Here is a 12,465-nt window from a genome sequence, read left to right on the forward strand (position 1 = left end):
TGTATGGGGGGGGGGAGGGAGTGCAGTGTGGCCCCATGTGGCCCATGGGTGAAGGTGGATAGGGAGACATTTTTCTCCTCCCATAATAGTAGAACCTGGGGTCATCCCATGAAGCTGATTGGTGGGAGATTTAGGACAAATAAAAGGAAGTACAGCGTATAGTCACACAGTGCATAGTTGTACAGTGCATAGTCACAAGATGTAGTGATGGCCACCAATATGGATGACTTTAAAAGGTGATTGAATAAATTCCTGGAGGAGAAGGCTATCAATGGCTGCTAGTCCCGATGGCTAAGTCCAACATCCAGTATCAAAGGCAGTAAGCCTATCTGCACTAGTTGCTGGGGAACATGGATGGGAGGGTGCTGTTGCACTGAGTCCCTCTCTGACAGCTAGTTGGCCACTGTGTGAACAGAGTGCTGGACTAGATGAACCCTTGGTCTGATCCATCATGGCTCCATCTGATTTCATACTTCTCTGAATTTTGCAATGATTTTTTTTACTTTGGAAAGTGCCAAAATGCATATAAAATGTGTATATTAAATTCAAATGCACATCAAATGCATATTTTACCATAAAACCTATATAGCGATACTATATTATAATAAAATGCATATCGAATGCACATGAATTATTCTGTATATATAAACACCCTGCAGATTAATTCAGAATCAGGATGGAACAGACTAATATAATAATATGTGAAACTGACATGGACTGAAAATTGACTGATCCATCCAGCCTTACTGAATCTGGGACTTTTAGCATGCAGAAGAAAGCAGGTGCCCTGGTACTGAGATATGGCACTCTTTTCTTGACCCCTCTATCTGTACAATACTCTATATGTAAAAAAGTATGAACATGACTCCTCTCTATTGCATAAAATGTGAAGAAACCCATTGTTCTACCCATTTTTATTCCTCTAATCCCACTTTACTTGGAATGGGATTTTTGTAGAACTCTCCTAATTCTGAGTAAAAGTTTAACAGTAGTAACCACGGCCATATTATTTCAAAAGTGACCTTGGAGAAAAAAGCATATTTCTATTTTTATCTGTTTTTCGTTTTTGTTCCCCTTCACTGAGTCCCTCCTTTCTCCTGCCCCCCCAATAACCACTACCCCCCCCAAATCCCTGGATTGAGAGAAATGTGATGTATTATATAAATACAATTAAACATTCATCAAAAAACATTTTTTAAACTATTGTCCACCTGACTAATTACATGAATACCCTGATAAGACTTCGTCATAAATCTCTAGCAACTCTTTGCAATACTTTGAAGTCATAGAAGTGGGGGCAGATTCTTATAATGAATTTATTGGGCTGAACAAGAAGCTCTATAAATATATACACTCAGAGAGAGACATTATTACCGCAAAACAGCCAGTAATTCTATATCTCTGCCTTCTTTTTACACCTGTCCTAAAAGCAAAAAAGCAGTGACAGTTAATAAGTAAAATGGAGCAATGCACTTTCCCTGTGCTATTTTGCTGTAAATGTTACTTTCCGTAGCATTAATTTTGATTACCGTGCTCTGGCAATATAAATCAGTTTTGAGTTGCATACCTCTGATTTCACCATCAGGCCTTTCACAACCGTTTAGTGTTGCAATTCATACTGCGTGCTCGCCCTGGAAGAAGGGAGGGGATTGGAGCACATAACTGCTGGGTCTCTTGAATATCTGCTGGGAATCTTTTAGTGCCTCCACCCCCCACCAAAAGCACACGCGCGCACACACATGCACACACTGCTTAGAAATTAATCAAATTCTTGGACTCTAAAGTTGGCTTTTAAACCTGTATATATAAATAACGTTGCATTTAAAAAGAAAAATAGAACCTTAATTGGTTCCTTAAAACCTTTTGTTTTGGTTTAAGAACTTTTAGAATCTTCATTCATATACTGCTAAACAGAACCTAGTAGTAATCATGCAGAGTTGATGCTCCTAAGTCTGCATATATAAATGATGTTATATAAACTTTTAGAAACCTAATTTGTTTTAGAACCTTTAGATTTTCCATTCATGGGCTGCTGAACAGAACCTAGTAGCAATCATGCATTTGTATGCTGTTTTCCTACATCAGGGATAGAGAAAGGAACACCTCTGAGCCCTACTCCAAGGCACATATCATACTCTTGTCATGGGCCTTGGAGGAGGATGAGCCAGAAGGGCCTCCCTGAACTAAAAGGTGGCAAGTGCTTAGATGCAAGACCTTATGCCTGATGTAAGGGGGAGGGCACCCACTGTACACTGAGGAGGGGGAAGTGGCAGGGCGCCCCCTGATGCATTTCATCCTTGCACAGTTCATTGCCCTTTCTATGGATCTTGTTGTAATGAGTGTAATAAAGTTGTGGAACTGGTTTGGTCAATCAGGGCTATTTATTTATTTATTACATTTCTATACCGCCCAATAGCCGGAGCTCTCTGGGCGGTGTCAAAGGTAGGCATCATTGGGCACCTGCCAAGGGCCCACATTTTATTTATTTTATTTTAATTTTATTGCATTTATATCTCACCTTTTTTCCTCCAAGGAACCCAGGACAGTGTACATAATCCTCCTCTCCATTTTATCCTCACAACAACAACCCTGTGAGGTAGGTTGGGCTGAGAGTCTGTGACTGGTCCAAAGTCACCCAGTGGGTTTCCATGGCCAAGTGGGGACTAGAATCTGCATCTCCCAACTCCCAGTCCAACACTTTAGCCACTACACCACACATCCCTGGAGGGGCTCGTTCTCAAGAGTTCCCTGGAGTTGCTCCTCCTCTTCACAATTGCAACCTACTTGTTCATCTGCTTCTCGTTCTGGCTCAGACAATTGTGGTAGTAGAAGGAGCAGCAGTCCTATTTGCTCACTGGCTCTTCAAGCAAATAAGTGACAGCAGTGATCTGAAAGAAGATGAGAAGCAATAGTAGCTGCTGACAATGGCAGTGAGAAGGTAGATTCTCTGAGGGAAGGGGCCCACAGAGGGTGTCTTGCCCAAGACCCCTCACAAACCTGGAGCTGGCACTATCTTCAATCTGTGTCTCTAGTGTCTTCCTTCTGGGAAGGGCCTCAAAAAGTTTGGGGAATTTGGAGTAAATTTCACTTCTTGTTGGAAGGAGACAGAAGAAAATGAGAAATAGAGAAAGACAAGGGAAGGGTTTAGATAAAATGGGAACAGTGGAACAAACTGTGGGACAGGCAATGCTGTGTGCTAGTAGAGTATGATGACAGGCCACATGAAGAGTGATTGGAGTAAAGAAGTCCGTCTCTGGGAAATCCAGTTCTTTTAAGGCTCGATGTAGTTCTATGACATTTTTGAGTCAATTGGAACTCCAAGAACAATTTTGTGCATTTTTTTCTGAGCAATTTGGGCAACTTACAGCTGAATTTGTCAAATTTGGTGTAATTTGCACAAAATGCTCAGAAATGTGTGCAATTTGTTCAGGCATTTGTGCAAATTGCTCAGAAATTTGTGAAAATCACAGAGCTTGCAAAAAACAAAATGTGCAAAATACCCAGAAAAAACACAACCTGGGCCAAGTCACCACAGAACTAGTTGGAATCGAAACCAAGTCCAGAGAGGGAAGGTGAACCTAGGTAAACTAATGGAACTCCAACCCCAAATGGTTTTCTCAGACCTCCCTACAATGGAGTGAGAAAAGTAACATCTACTCAGGGCCGATCCTACTCCTCAGGGCAGAGTGAGGTGGCTTCCTCCGGCAGCAGATACTAGGGGGAAGGGGAGCACTGAGGTTTGGGAAGATGTGTGCACCAGGAGGCCTGCCCTGCATCATCTAAGCTGGTCTGCTGCACTCAGGTGGATTGGAGCACAATGTCTCCTCATCAATGCTGAAGTAATATTCTTCTATTCATGGAAAAGGAGGGGGTATCTTGGTTGACTTAAGCAGCAAAACGACTTGGTCATTTCTAGTGGATGTTTCATTGGGGAGCAGTGCAATGTTACACCTATACTAGGCCCGCCGCATAAACCCTTCTCAGGCCAAACATTACCACTTGAAAACCTGAGGGAGGGTTAAATAAAACTTTTCCCCTCTCTATGAGGGAAACAGGTTAAATATAGGACCTGTTTTTAAGTGTACAGTGGGTATATTCTGGTGATGGTGTTTGATAACTGTGAGGCAGGCAAATAATGACATGTGGTAATTGGTGGCTAACAAAATAATAATAATAATAAGTTTATTGAAATGTTAAAAGTTTCAAATGAAAATATAATGCTTCCAATCCTGCCTAATCCAAACTCCACTCCCCAACAACCACCTCTCTCTCTCCTCACACCAATCCTAAATCCCTAGCAATTAATCTCCTCTCACTCCACAAACTATTCCAATCTCCATTCCCAACAACAACTACCAACCCAACATATCCCCCCTACAACTCCCTCAGTCACTCTGTATATACGCCTTCCCCCACCCTAGCTATTACATCACAAACCACACCCACTCATTCTAACATTCCCTACTCACCGGACATACTAAACTAGACACATACAGGATACTCGATTGTGGGGTAATGCCACAAGCAGCTGCATTTCTGGGTGGGCTGTGGGTCAGTGGCAGAACACATGCTTTGCATGCAGAAGTTCCTAGATTTAATCTCTGGCATCTTCTGGTCGGGCTGGAAAAAATCCCACCTGAATCCCTGGAGAGTCACTGCCAATAAGAAACTACTCAGGTCAGAATATGAAGAAGGAATTCACAACAGAGCCAGATTTCAGTTAATGCAAGAAGGTGGAGTGAGTGGAACAGGTCATGCAGGAGTTTATTAGAGGCAGCAGAGCAAAAATTCCAGAGTCAGCAGGAAAAGGAAACAAGGAGATAACTGTTGCTGTATAATATTATAAATCTAGAGTGACGGCATCAACTAAGCCCACACTAGTTATAACCTCCAAACAGTTCAGAATGTTACGGTTTCATAGAAGCAACTGTGGAAGTTGCAGTAAGAGTGCACAGTTATGAACAAGAGCTTGAAAATGAATACACCATATTCCAAAGATTCAAGAAAGGGCACCAATACAAACCACACACACAGCAGGAAGAACTATAAACCAAAAATGCCACATCCTCAGCCTAGTGGCATTAAGTTGATTGAATTCTGCAGGTTTGCTTCAGGGTCCTATTGTACACAATAACAGCTGTTAAGCCCAGCCTCTGCTTTGGTAATCAAATCAAACCCTTCCTTACATCGTTCAGTGGCATTTCCCTTAACACCCAGAGCCTTAAGTTCTACCTACCGGGTTTCCACTTCCCACAATAGAATCCAACTCAACATAAAACAATTATCATTCTGTTCAGCTCCTTTCATCCTATGAGCAATTTTCTTAGGGCTGCATCACAGCTTTAGGCACCAGAGAGAAACAACTTATATGAATAAGACAAATGTGTGTATCATACTGGTACACACCACAGAAAACAAGGATTGTCTGCAGCTACCTACTGGGTTGTCTTCAATAGCAAATCTATTGATTTTCACTTTCCTTTCACATACTTTCCTTTCACATACTTTGTGTAAAGGCCCATAGGCTAATTTGTTGTTGTTGTTGTTGTTGTTGTTGTTGTTGTTGTTGTTAACATTTATACATCATCTCCCCCTTTTGTTTTACAAAGAAACCACCAAGATCAATTTTAAAAAGACCCAACAAAACCATAAAACACAAAACCATTAAAGCCTGTACCAGGCAGCCCTAATAATGCCAGCTGTATTCCTGCATTCATAGCTTCGAAAAAGCCATAATGTAAGCATTTATTAAATTCTAGCTGGGTATATTTTAGATGCTAATATTTTATGAAAATGTGGTATAATGGTTAGAGTGTTGGACTGGGATTGAGCAGATCTGGATTCAAGTCCCCACTCGGCCATGAAGTTCATTGGGTAACTTCGGGCCAGTTGCTGACTCTCAGCCTAACCCACATACCTCTCAAGGTTGCTGCAAGGATAAAATGGAGAGGAGTCAGATTGTGTACACCATCTTGGACTCCTTCAAGTAAAAGGTAGGATATAAATGTAACAACTAATAAATAAAGAAGGGATGAAATAAATCCCATAATGTCCATTTTCATGCCTGCATGGGAATGAATGGAAATCATACAACAGGGTGGGGAACATGTGACCATCCAGATGTTTTTGGCCTGCAACTCCCAGCAGCCCTAGCCAGCATAGCCCATGGTGAGGGATGACGGGAGTTGCACTCCAACGACAGCTGGAGAGAAACACATCCCCCTCTCTATGTAGAGAGACCCATTTATAAAGCAATTAGACCTGTTTCTAAAGCAATTCAAATATTAATTATGTATTTATAAATGCCCCCTTTGTGTCCCAAATGGTTTGGAACTTCTAACATTTCCAAGGTATGCTAAAAATGGGATGAACTCGTTCTTTGTTACCTGTTTCTCAGAAGAACTTTTTTTTTAGCTGTATGGTAATGTGTCTGCTTAATGGTTCAGCATATTCAACCTTGAAGAGCCCTGTATGTTCAGAGCTATTTTGAGGTCTCTCTCTCTCTCTCTCTCTCTCTCTCTCACACACACACACACACACACACACACACACACCTCCACCTTTTTACAGAAGCAACAAGGCATTCAGGAGATGCTATTGATCGTTGCAAGGTCAGCTGTCAGCCAAGCAATGCAAGGTGAGTTGTCATCCATCATCCCCCACAACCTGACCTGGGATAGGTGCCTGACATTTCTTCCACACACAGACCCAGCATCACTCCATGCCTTACAAGGTACTTGATCTTTCAACCAGAGGGCTGGGAATGAAATGAAGGTAGATTGTCCATGCGAAGAAGATTGTGCTCAAAACAGCCTCCAGCATTTATGATGAAGATGATCCACCTACAATGTCAAAGTAGCACCAAGCTCTGTTGGCTTCAGTGGAAACATGTTTGAACAACTCTGAGTTCTGTTGAACAGAGAAGCTCTGGGTGGAAGAAGGATAAATCATTATCATAAACAGAGATGGACCCAGCTATTTTTGCTGCCTGAGGCAGAAAATCCAAATGGCTCCCTATGGTGGTAAAAATGCAATAACAAACTAATTGAGGTACCATATGTATGCTGATAATACCCAGCTTTACATCTCGGTGGGGTCTGACCTTGGCGAGGCAGTTGCTACTCTGTCTTGGTGCCTGGCTGAGATCTGTAACTGGATGTCTAATAGTAAACTAAAGCTTAACCCAGAGAAGACTGAGCTGATGGTGATTGGCCGAGGTCAGCAGCTGGCAGATTTGAGGCAGGAGCTTGTAGATCTGCCTATTTCAGGAATCCGACCAAGGATTGTGACTGAGGCGCGGGACCTGGGTGTTATTCTTGACCAGTCCCTAACTATGTCATCACAGGTGGGGGCCGTGGTTCGGAGTTGCTTTTATCAACTCCATGTGCTCCGCCAAGTTCGCCCCTTTCTGTCAGAGGCTGATCTTACCACCGCAGTCCAGGCCCTGTTTCTTTCCAGACTGGACTATTGCAACTTGTTGTATATACAGGGCTTCCCTTGAAGCAAATCCAACGCCTACAGGCTGTACAAAATGCAGCAGCCAGGTTGGTCAAGGGGCTCCCAAAGTGGTCTTCTATCACTTTGGTGCTTCAAGAGCTCCATTGGCTGCTGGTGGCTGCTGGGGTGTGCTACAAGGTTTTGTTGACCATGTATAAAGCCCTGCATTGCTTGGGTCCTGGATACCTGAGCACTCGCCTTTCTCCTGTGTCTCACCATTGGCAGACTCACTCTCAGGAGCAGGGTGCCCTGATGGTTCCCCGCTACAAATTGGAATGTGGCTGGCTCCCAGTTATGGAATAATGTGCTACTGGAGATTCGACAGGCTCCCACTTTTAATTGCTTCAAACGCCTTTGTAAGGCATTTTTATTTTCACAAGAGTCTGGAGAGGGGGTGGTTTAAATTGGGGTTGAGGGCTTTTAATGGTTTGAGGGTGAGGGTTTTAATGGAATTGTTGTAATGTGGGTTAAGGGTTTTAATGGAATTGTTTTATGTGTTATTGTAAAGCGCCTCGATACCAGAAATGGTGAGGCAGCGCTATAAAAATGCTTTAAATAAATTGATTGACAATTTGCTACCTTGTAGTGATGCCCCTCAATTTTCTGCCTGAGATATATGACCTGATCCTGTCTAATGGTAGGACTGGCCCTGTAGGTAAGTATTCTAGAGGTAGGTAGAGCCAAAGGGCAATTAAGCCGCCTGCTGTGGTTTATCAATCATTTTCCAATGTGAAACCCTGCCTAGCACCCTGCATTGGAAGTAAACAAACAAAAACAAATTCCATGTAGCTCAGAATATATTAGTTGCTTGGTACTCATAAAAGGGAAAATCTCCTGGATTTCTCCATCCCTTTCAATATCACACTGACCATATCAATCTGTATTTTATGTGAGGGGCATTTCAATGGCTCTATGCCTACTTTGTTAGGCAGTTCCAGCAGCTGATGTTGGAAAACCACTACTTTTCCCCATGGGATTTATCCTATAGAATTTTTAGGGACTGCAGCTTGTCTCCCCTTGTTGTTCAGCATTGGCATGAAACTGCAGGAGGTCACTTGGAGCTTAGAGCATGGGGTCATCACAATACAGAAGAAACCCCAATTTTGTTTCTTTTCCCTCTTATCAGGTATGGCAGGGTCTTCCACAGGACTGGCTCTGAGTTTCAGGGGACCCTGGGCAATGTGCCCTTTGGTGGGCTCTCTCCTGCATCAGTGGGCCTTGGCAGGTTCACCTGGCAGCAGCATCCCCAAAAGCACAAGGCAGCTGAGCCCAGCCACCATTTTAATTTCTTATAATGTCCTGGAGCAATGCTATGTCAGGAGATCTAAATTGTGGTTAGATCTAGCTGTCCAGGCTGCCTGGCGCCAAGTGGAAACATGGCTTTTAAACAAAGCCTTTAATGGTTAAATTCACTAAGATGGCACATTGTTTTAACTGTTTAATTGTTTTTGCTGCTTTTAAATAATATATTGTTTTAACTTAGTTCATGGTTTAATTTGTTTTTAGCTGTGTATATTTATTGTTTTATACTGTATGCTTTTATATGTACACCGCCTTGAGATATTAATGATATAAAGGAAAATGAAATAAAATGAAAAAAATAAATAAATAAAATATAGGACGGGATACAAATGTTTGTTTGTTTTTTAAATAAACCTTGTGGTCTTTCCCATGCCAGGTGAAGGCCATTTCATGTTCTCAGGCTTTTTAATCCAAATGGCTATGGGTGCTTTCTAGATGTTGTTGGTTTGCTTTTGGTTTTATGCTAGGGTGACCATATGAAAAGGAGGACAGGGCTCCTGTATCTTTAACAGTTGCATAGAAAAGGTGATTTCAGCAGGTGTCATTTGTATACACAGAGATAATTCCCTCTTCATCACAACAGTTAAAGTACAAGAGCTATACTAGAGTGACCAGATTTAAAAGAGGGCAGGACACCTGCAGCTTTAACTGTTGTGATGAAGAGGAAATTTCACCAGGTTCTCCATATATACAAATGACACCAGCTGAACTTGCCTTTTCTATGCAACTGTTGAAGATACAGGAGCCCTGTCCTCCTTTTCACCCTATTTGGTCACCCTATTTTATGCTGTTACTGGTTTTATGACTGATTGGTTTTATGATTGCATTTATACAGTTTCTAGATGTTACATTTCTGTTTTATTTTTATTTTTATGATTTAAGGTTTTTCTTTCTTTCTGTAAGCTATTCAGAAAACCTGGACTATTGGGCAATATATAAGTAATGTAATCAAACAAACAAAAATAGGGTCAAGGCAGGTATTAGCAAGAATGGGATCAAGGCAGCCCCAATACTACCCAAAAATGTCAGGTGCTATTTTTCTAGTACTAAACTGGATGAGGATGAAATCCCTAAAATTCAATCCAAAGACGAGAGGGACACTGTGCCCTGATCCATAGCAAGCTTCATCCTCAGAAGAGGTGACAGAACAAACAAAATGATGGGAGGCAGTCCCAAGACTGCCCAAGCAAGCTTTGTGCTGCTGTAGTGAGGTCAGGACACTGGGCAGCCATAGTCATGTACAGCACATTTCATTATGGTGTGCACCCAGGGATTTTTTGAAGGTGTACATTTATTGAATACTCAATCATAAAGGACATTGTTTTTATTTATTTATTAAACACTGTAGACACTGATGCTCTACTCCGAGTTCAGTTTGCTGTTGCAGGTGTGGGGAGGGGGGAAATGAGGAGAGGCTCCTCAAGCCCCAGCATTGGTGAGGCTTTGTGGTGACACTGACTCAGTGTAAGCACTGAGGGGCTTACAAGGTGATATTAGACTTTGGGGTCCCTCTTCCTGGCCTCTTTGAAGCACAGCTCCCAGCAGAGAGGGTCCCAGCAGAGTGATACTTTTGCCATTTCCACTGCATCTGGATCCTCCTCTAGATCCCTACTCAGTGGCCCCCTCAATTCAGCCTTTATTGCCTGAGACATTATGGTGTGCCTGGGCACACCCCTTGCGCACGTCTATGTGGGCAGGAACAAGGATGGTGGATCTGAATGCAGGAGCAAGAAGTTCAGTCTCACAGGCAGTACTCCTGCAGTTGAGAACAGAAGGAACAAGATGCCTAATCTCTGGGTAGCTGCAGCTTCCAGAGCTTTAGAGTTTGAATTGGAGGATCAAGACTGAAACTATGCCCTCTGAGTGCTGCAACATGCCAGTTAAAGAGCCAGTACCATTTAGTACAGTCATTGGCTCCTTCTAGGTGATGGCAGTAGGCTGGGGACTTGGCCAGTTGGAACTCTGATATGCTTTTTTGCTCTTCCTCTGATGAATCGGTATGAGGAAGATGCTGGTTCTTACAAGAGTCACATTCCCCATTAAGAAACAAGCTCACAGTGTGTTAGCGCTCCTGGACATAATTCCATAAATCATTTTAAGAGCGGAATGAAAATGCTTGCATTACTGAAACATCAAGAATAGGAAACACATTATGGAAAATTCTGCTATGTGGTGACTCTGCATTCTGACGCAGACCATAATTCTTAGACTTCTCAGTCACTTCCATATGACTCGGTATGAGAACATAATAGGAATTATAAATTGCAATGAATATTGAAACTGGAATGAATTTGAAAATTGAGGAATATTGCTCCAAAAATGTTCTGGCTTTCTATGCAGAAACCAGGGAAGTGTTCCAATGGGGGTGGGGGTGGTCTTTCTTTAGAGTTCCACTATTTCAGATAAGACTTGAGAGTGACAGTGTTTCACCCCCATCAGGCAAACACACTGATCTGTAGCATCAGAGGATTTGCCCTAGCAAGTTTCTTCCTTGTTCAATACTTATTTTCAACAACCCTCATTGATTAATGATGGGACAAGCAACTGTTCTACCAGCAGAGGTTGCTAGTGCCACATTTGTTGCATTGCAATTTGGTAGTAGAGATGAGTGTCCAGGCTGACGGAATTCATGTTTTTTTTTGGGGGGGGGGGGAATTAAAAATCACAGAAGTAACAATGTCTAAATCGACAGCGTAAGATGTTCAAAAGGGTGTAACAGGGAAAAGGTTCTCCTATGCATCTCCTTTGGTTATGATTTCGACAGTGAAATTGAAGCCATGTGTCAAGGTTCCTCTTTTACCTGGACCCCCTTGATCAGCTCCTTAGAGGTATTTTGCCTCTTTAAGAGCCCTTTTTCTCATCTGATATCAAGTTTTTACCTTCCCCTCTTAGTAACGTGGGGTTTAGGCCTTAGTTTTGGTGTAAATGACACTTCTGAACACCAGGTTTTAACAAGTATTTACTAGATTATATGATATAAGGCAAAGACACATAAACTTAAGGCATTTACTCAAAAAGAGCTGTAATACTTTAAAAGGCATTTAAAATAGAAATAAAAGAAATAAAAATGCAGTTTCCTCTAGCCTAGCTACTCTTTCACCTGTAGGCTTTGGCCTAGAATCCCTTCCAGCCTTCTCCTGGCTGTTCTTCTTCCGAGTCCCTCTCTGTGGCTCTCTCCTTCTCTGTAGTTGTTTCCCCCCCTCTCTCTACAGTTAACTTCACCCCTTTTTATACCCTCCCCCAGAACTGAAACCATACAATCAGGTAACCCTAAAACTGGGGAAATGAAACTTAACTCCTTTAGGGGGAAAATGAAACTCAGGAATTCCCCCTCCCATCAGGAGATTTTTGGGCCTTCAAGCTTAAACTAAACCCAAGCCTGTGTAGGCCTCAAACCTTCACATCATGCCTTGTGAACAGTGAAAGGGCTGAAACTACCATATTTCTTTGATTCTAAGACACACTTCCCTCCCCCCCCCCATATAAACATCTCTAAAAACGGGGTGCGTCTTAGAATCGCGGGTGTGTTTATTATTTCTTAGAATCAAAGCTTTGTTTCTGTTGGTGGTACTGAAATTAGTGTGTGTCTTACAATCGATGGCGTCTTAGAATCGAAGAAATAGGGTACATGTTGTACCGCAATACAAGGGTCGTGTCAAGGTTCGA

This window comes from Elgaria multicarinata, chromosome 2 (genome assembly GCF_023053635.1).
Source record: "Elgaria multicarinata webbii isolate HBS135686 ecotype San Diego chromosome 2, rElgMul1.1.pri, whole genome shotgun sequence".
NCBI lineage: Eukaryota > Metazoa > Chordata > Lepidosauria > Squamata > Anguidae > Elgaria > Elgaria multicarinata.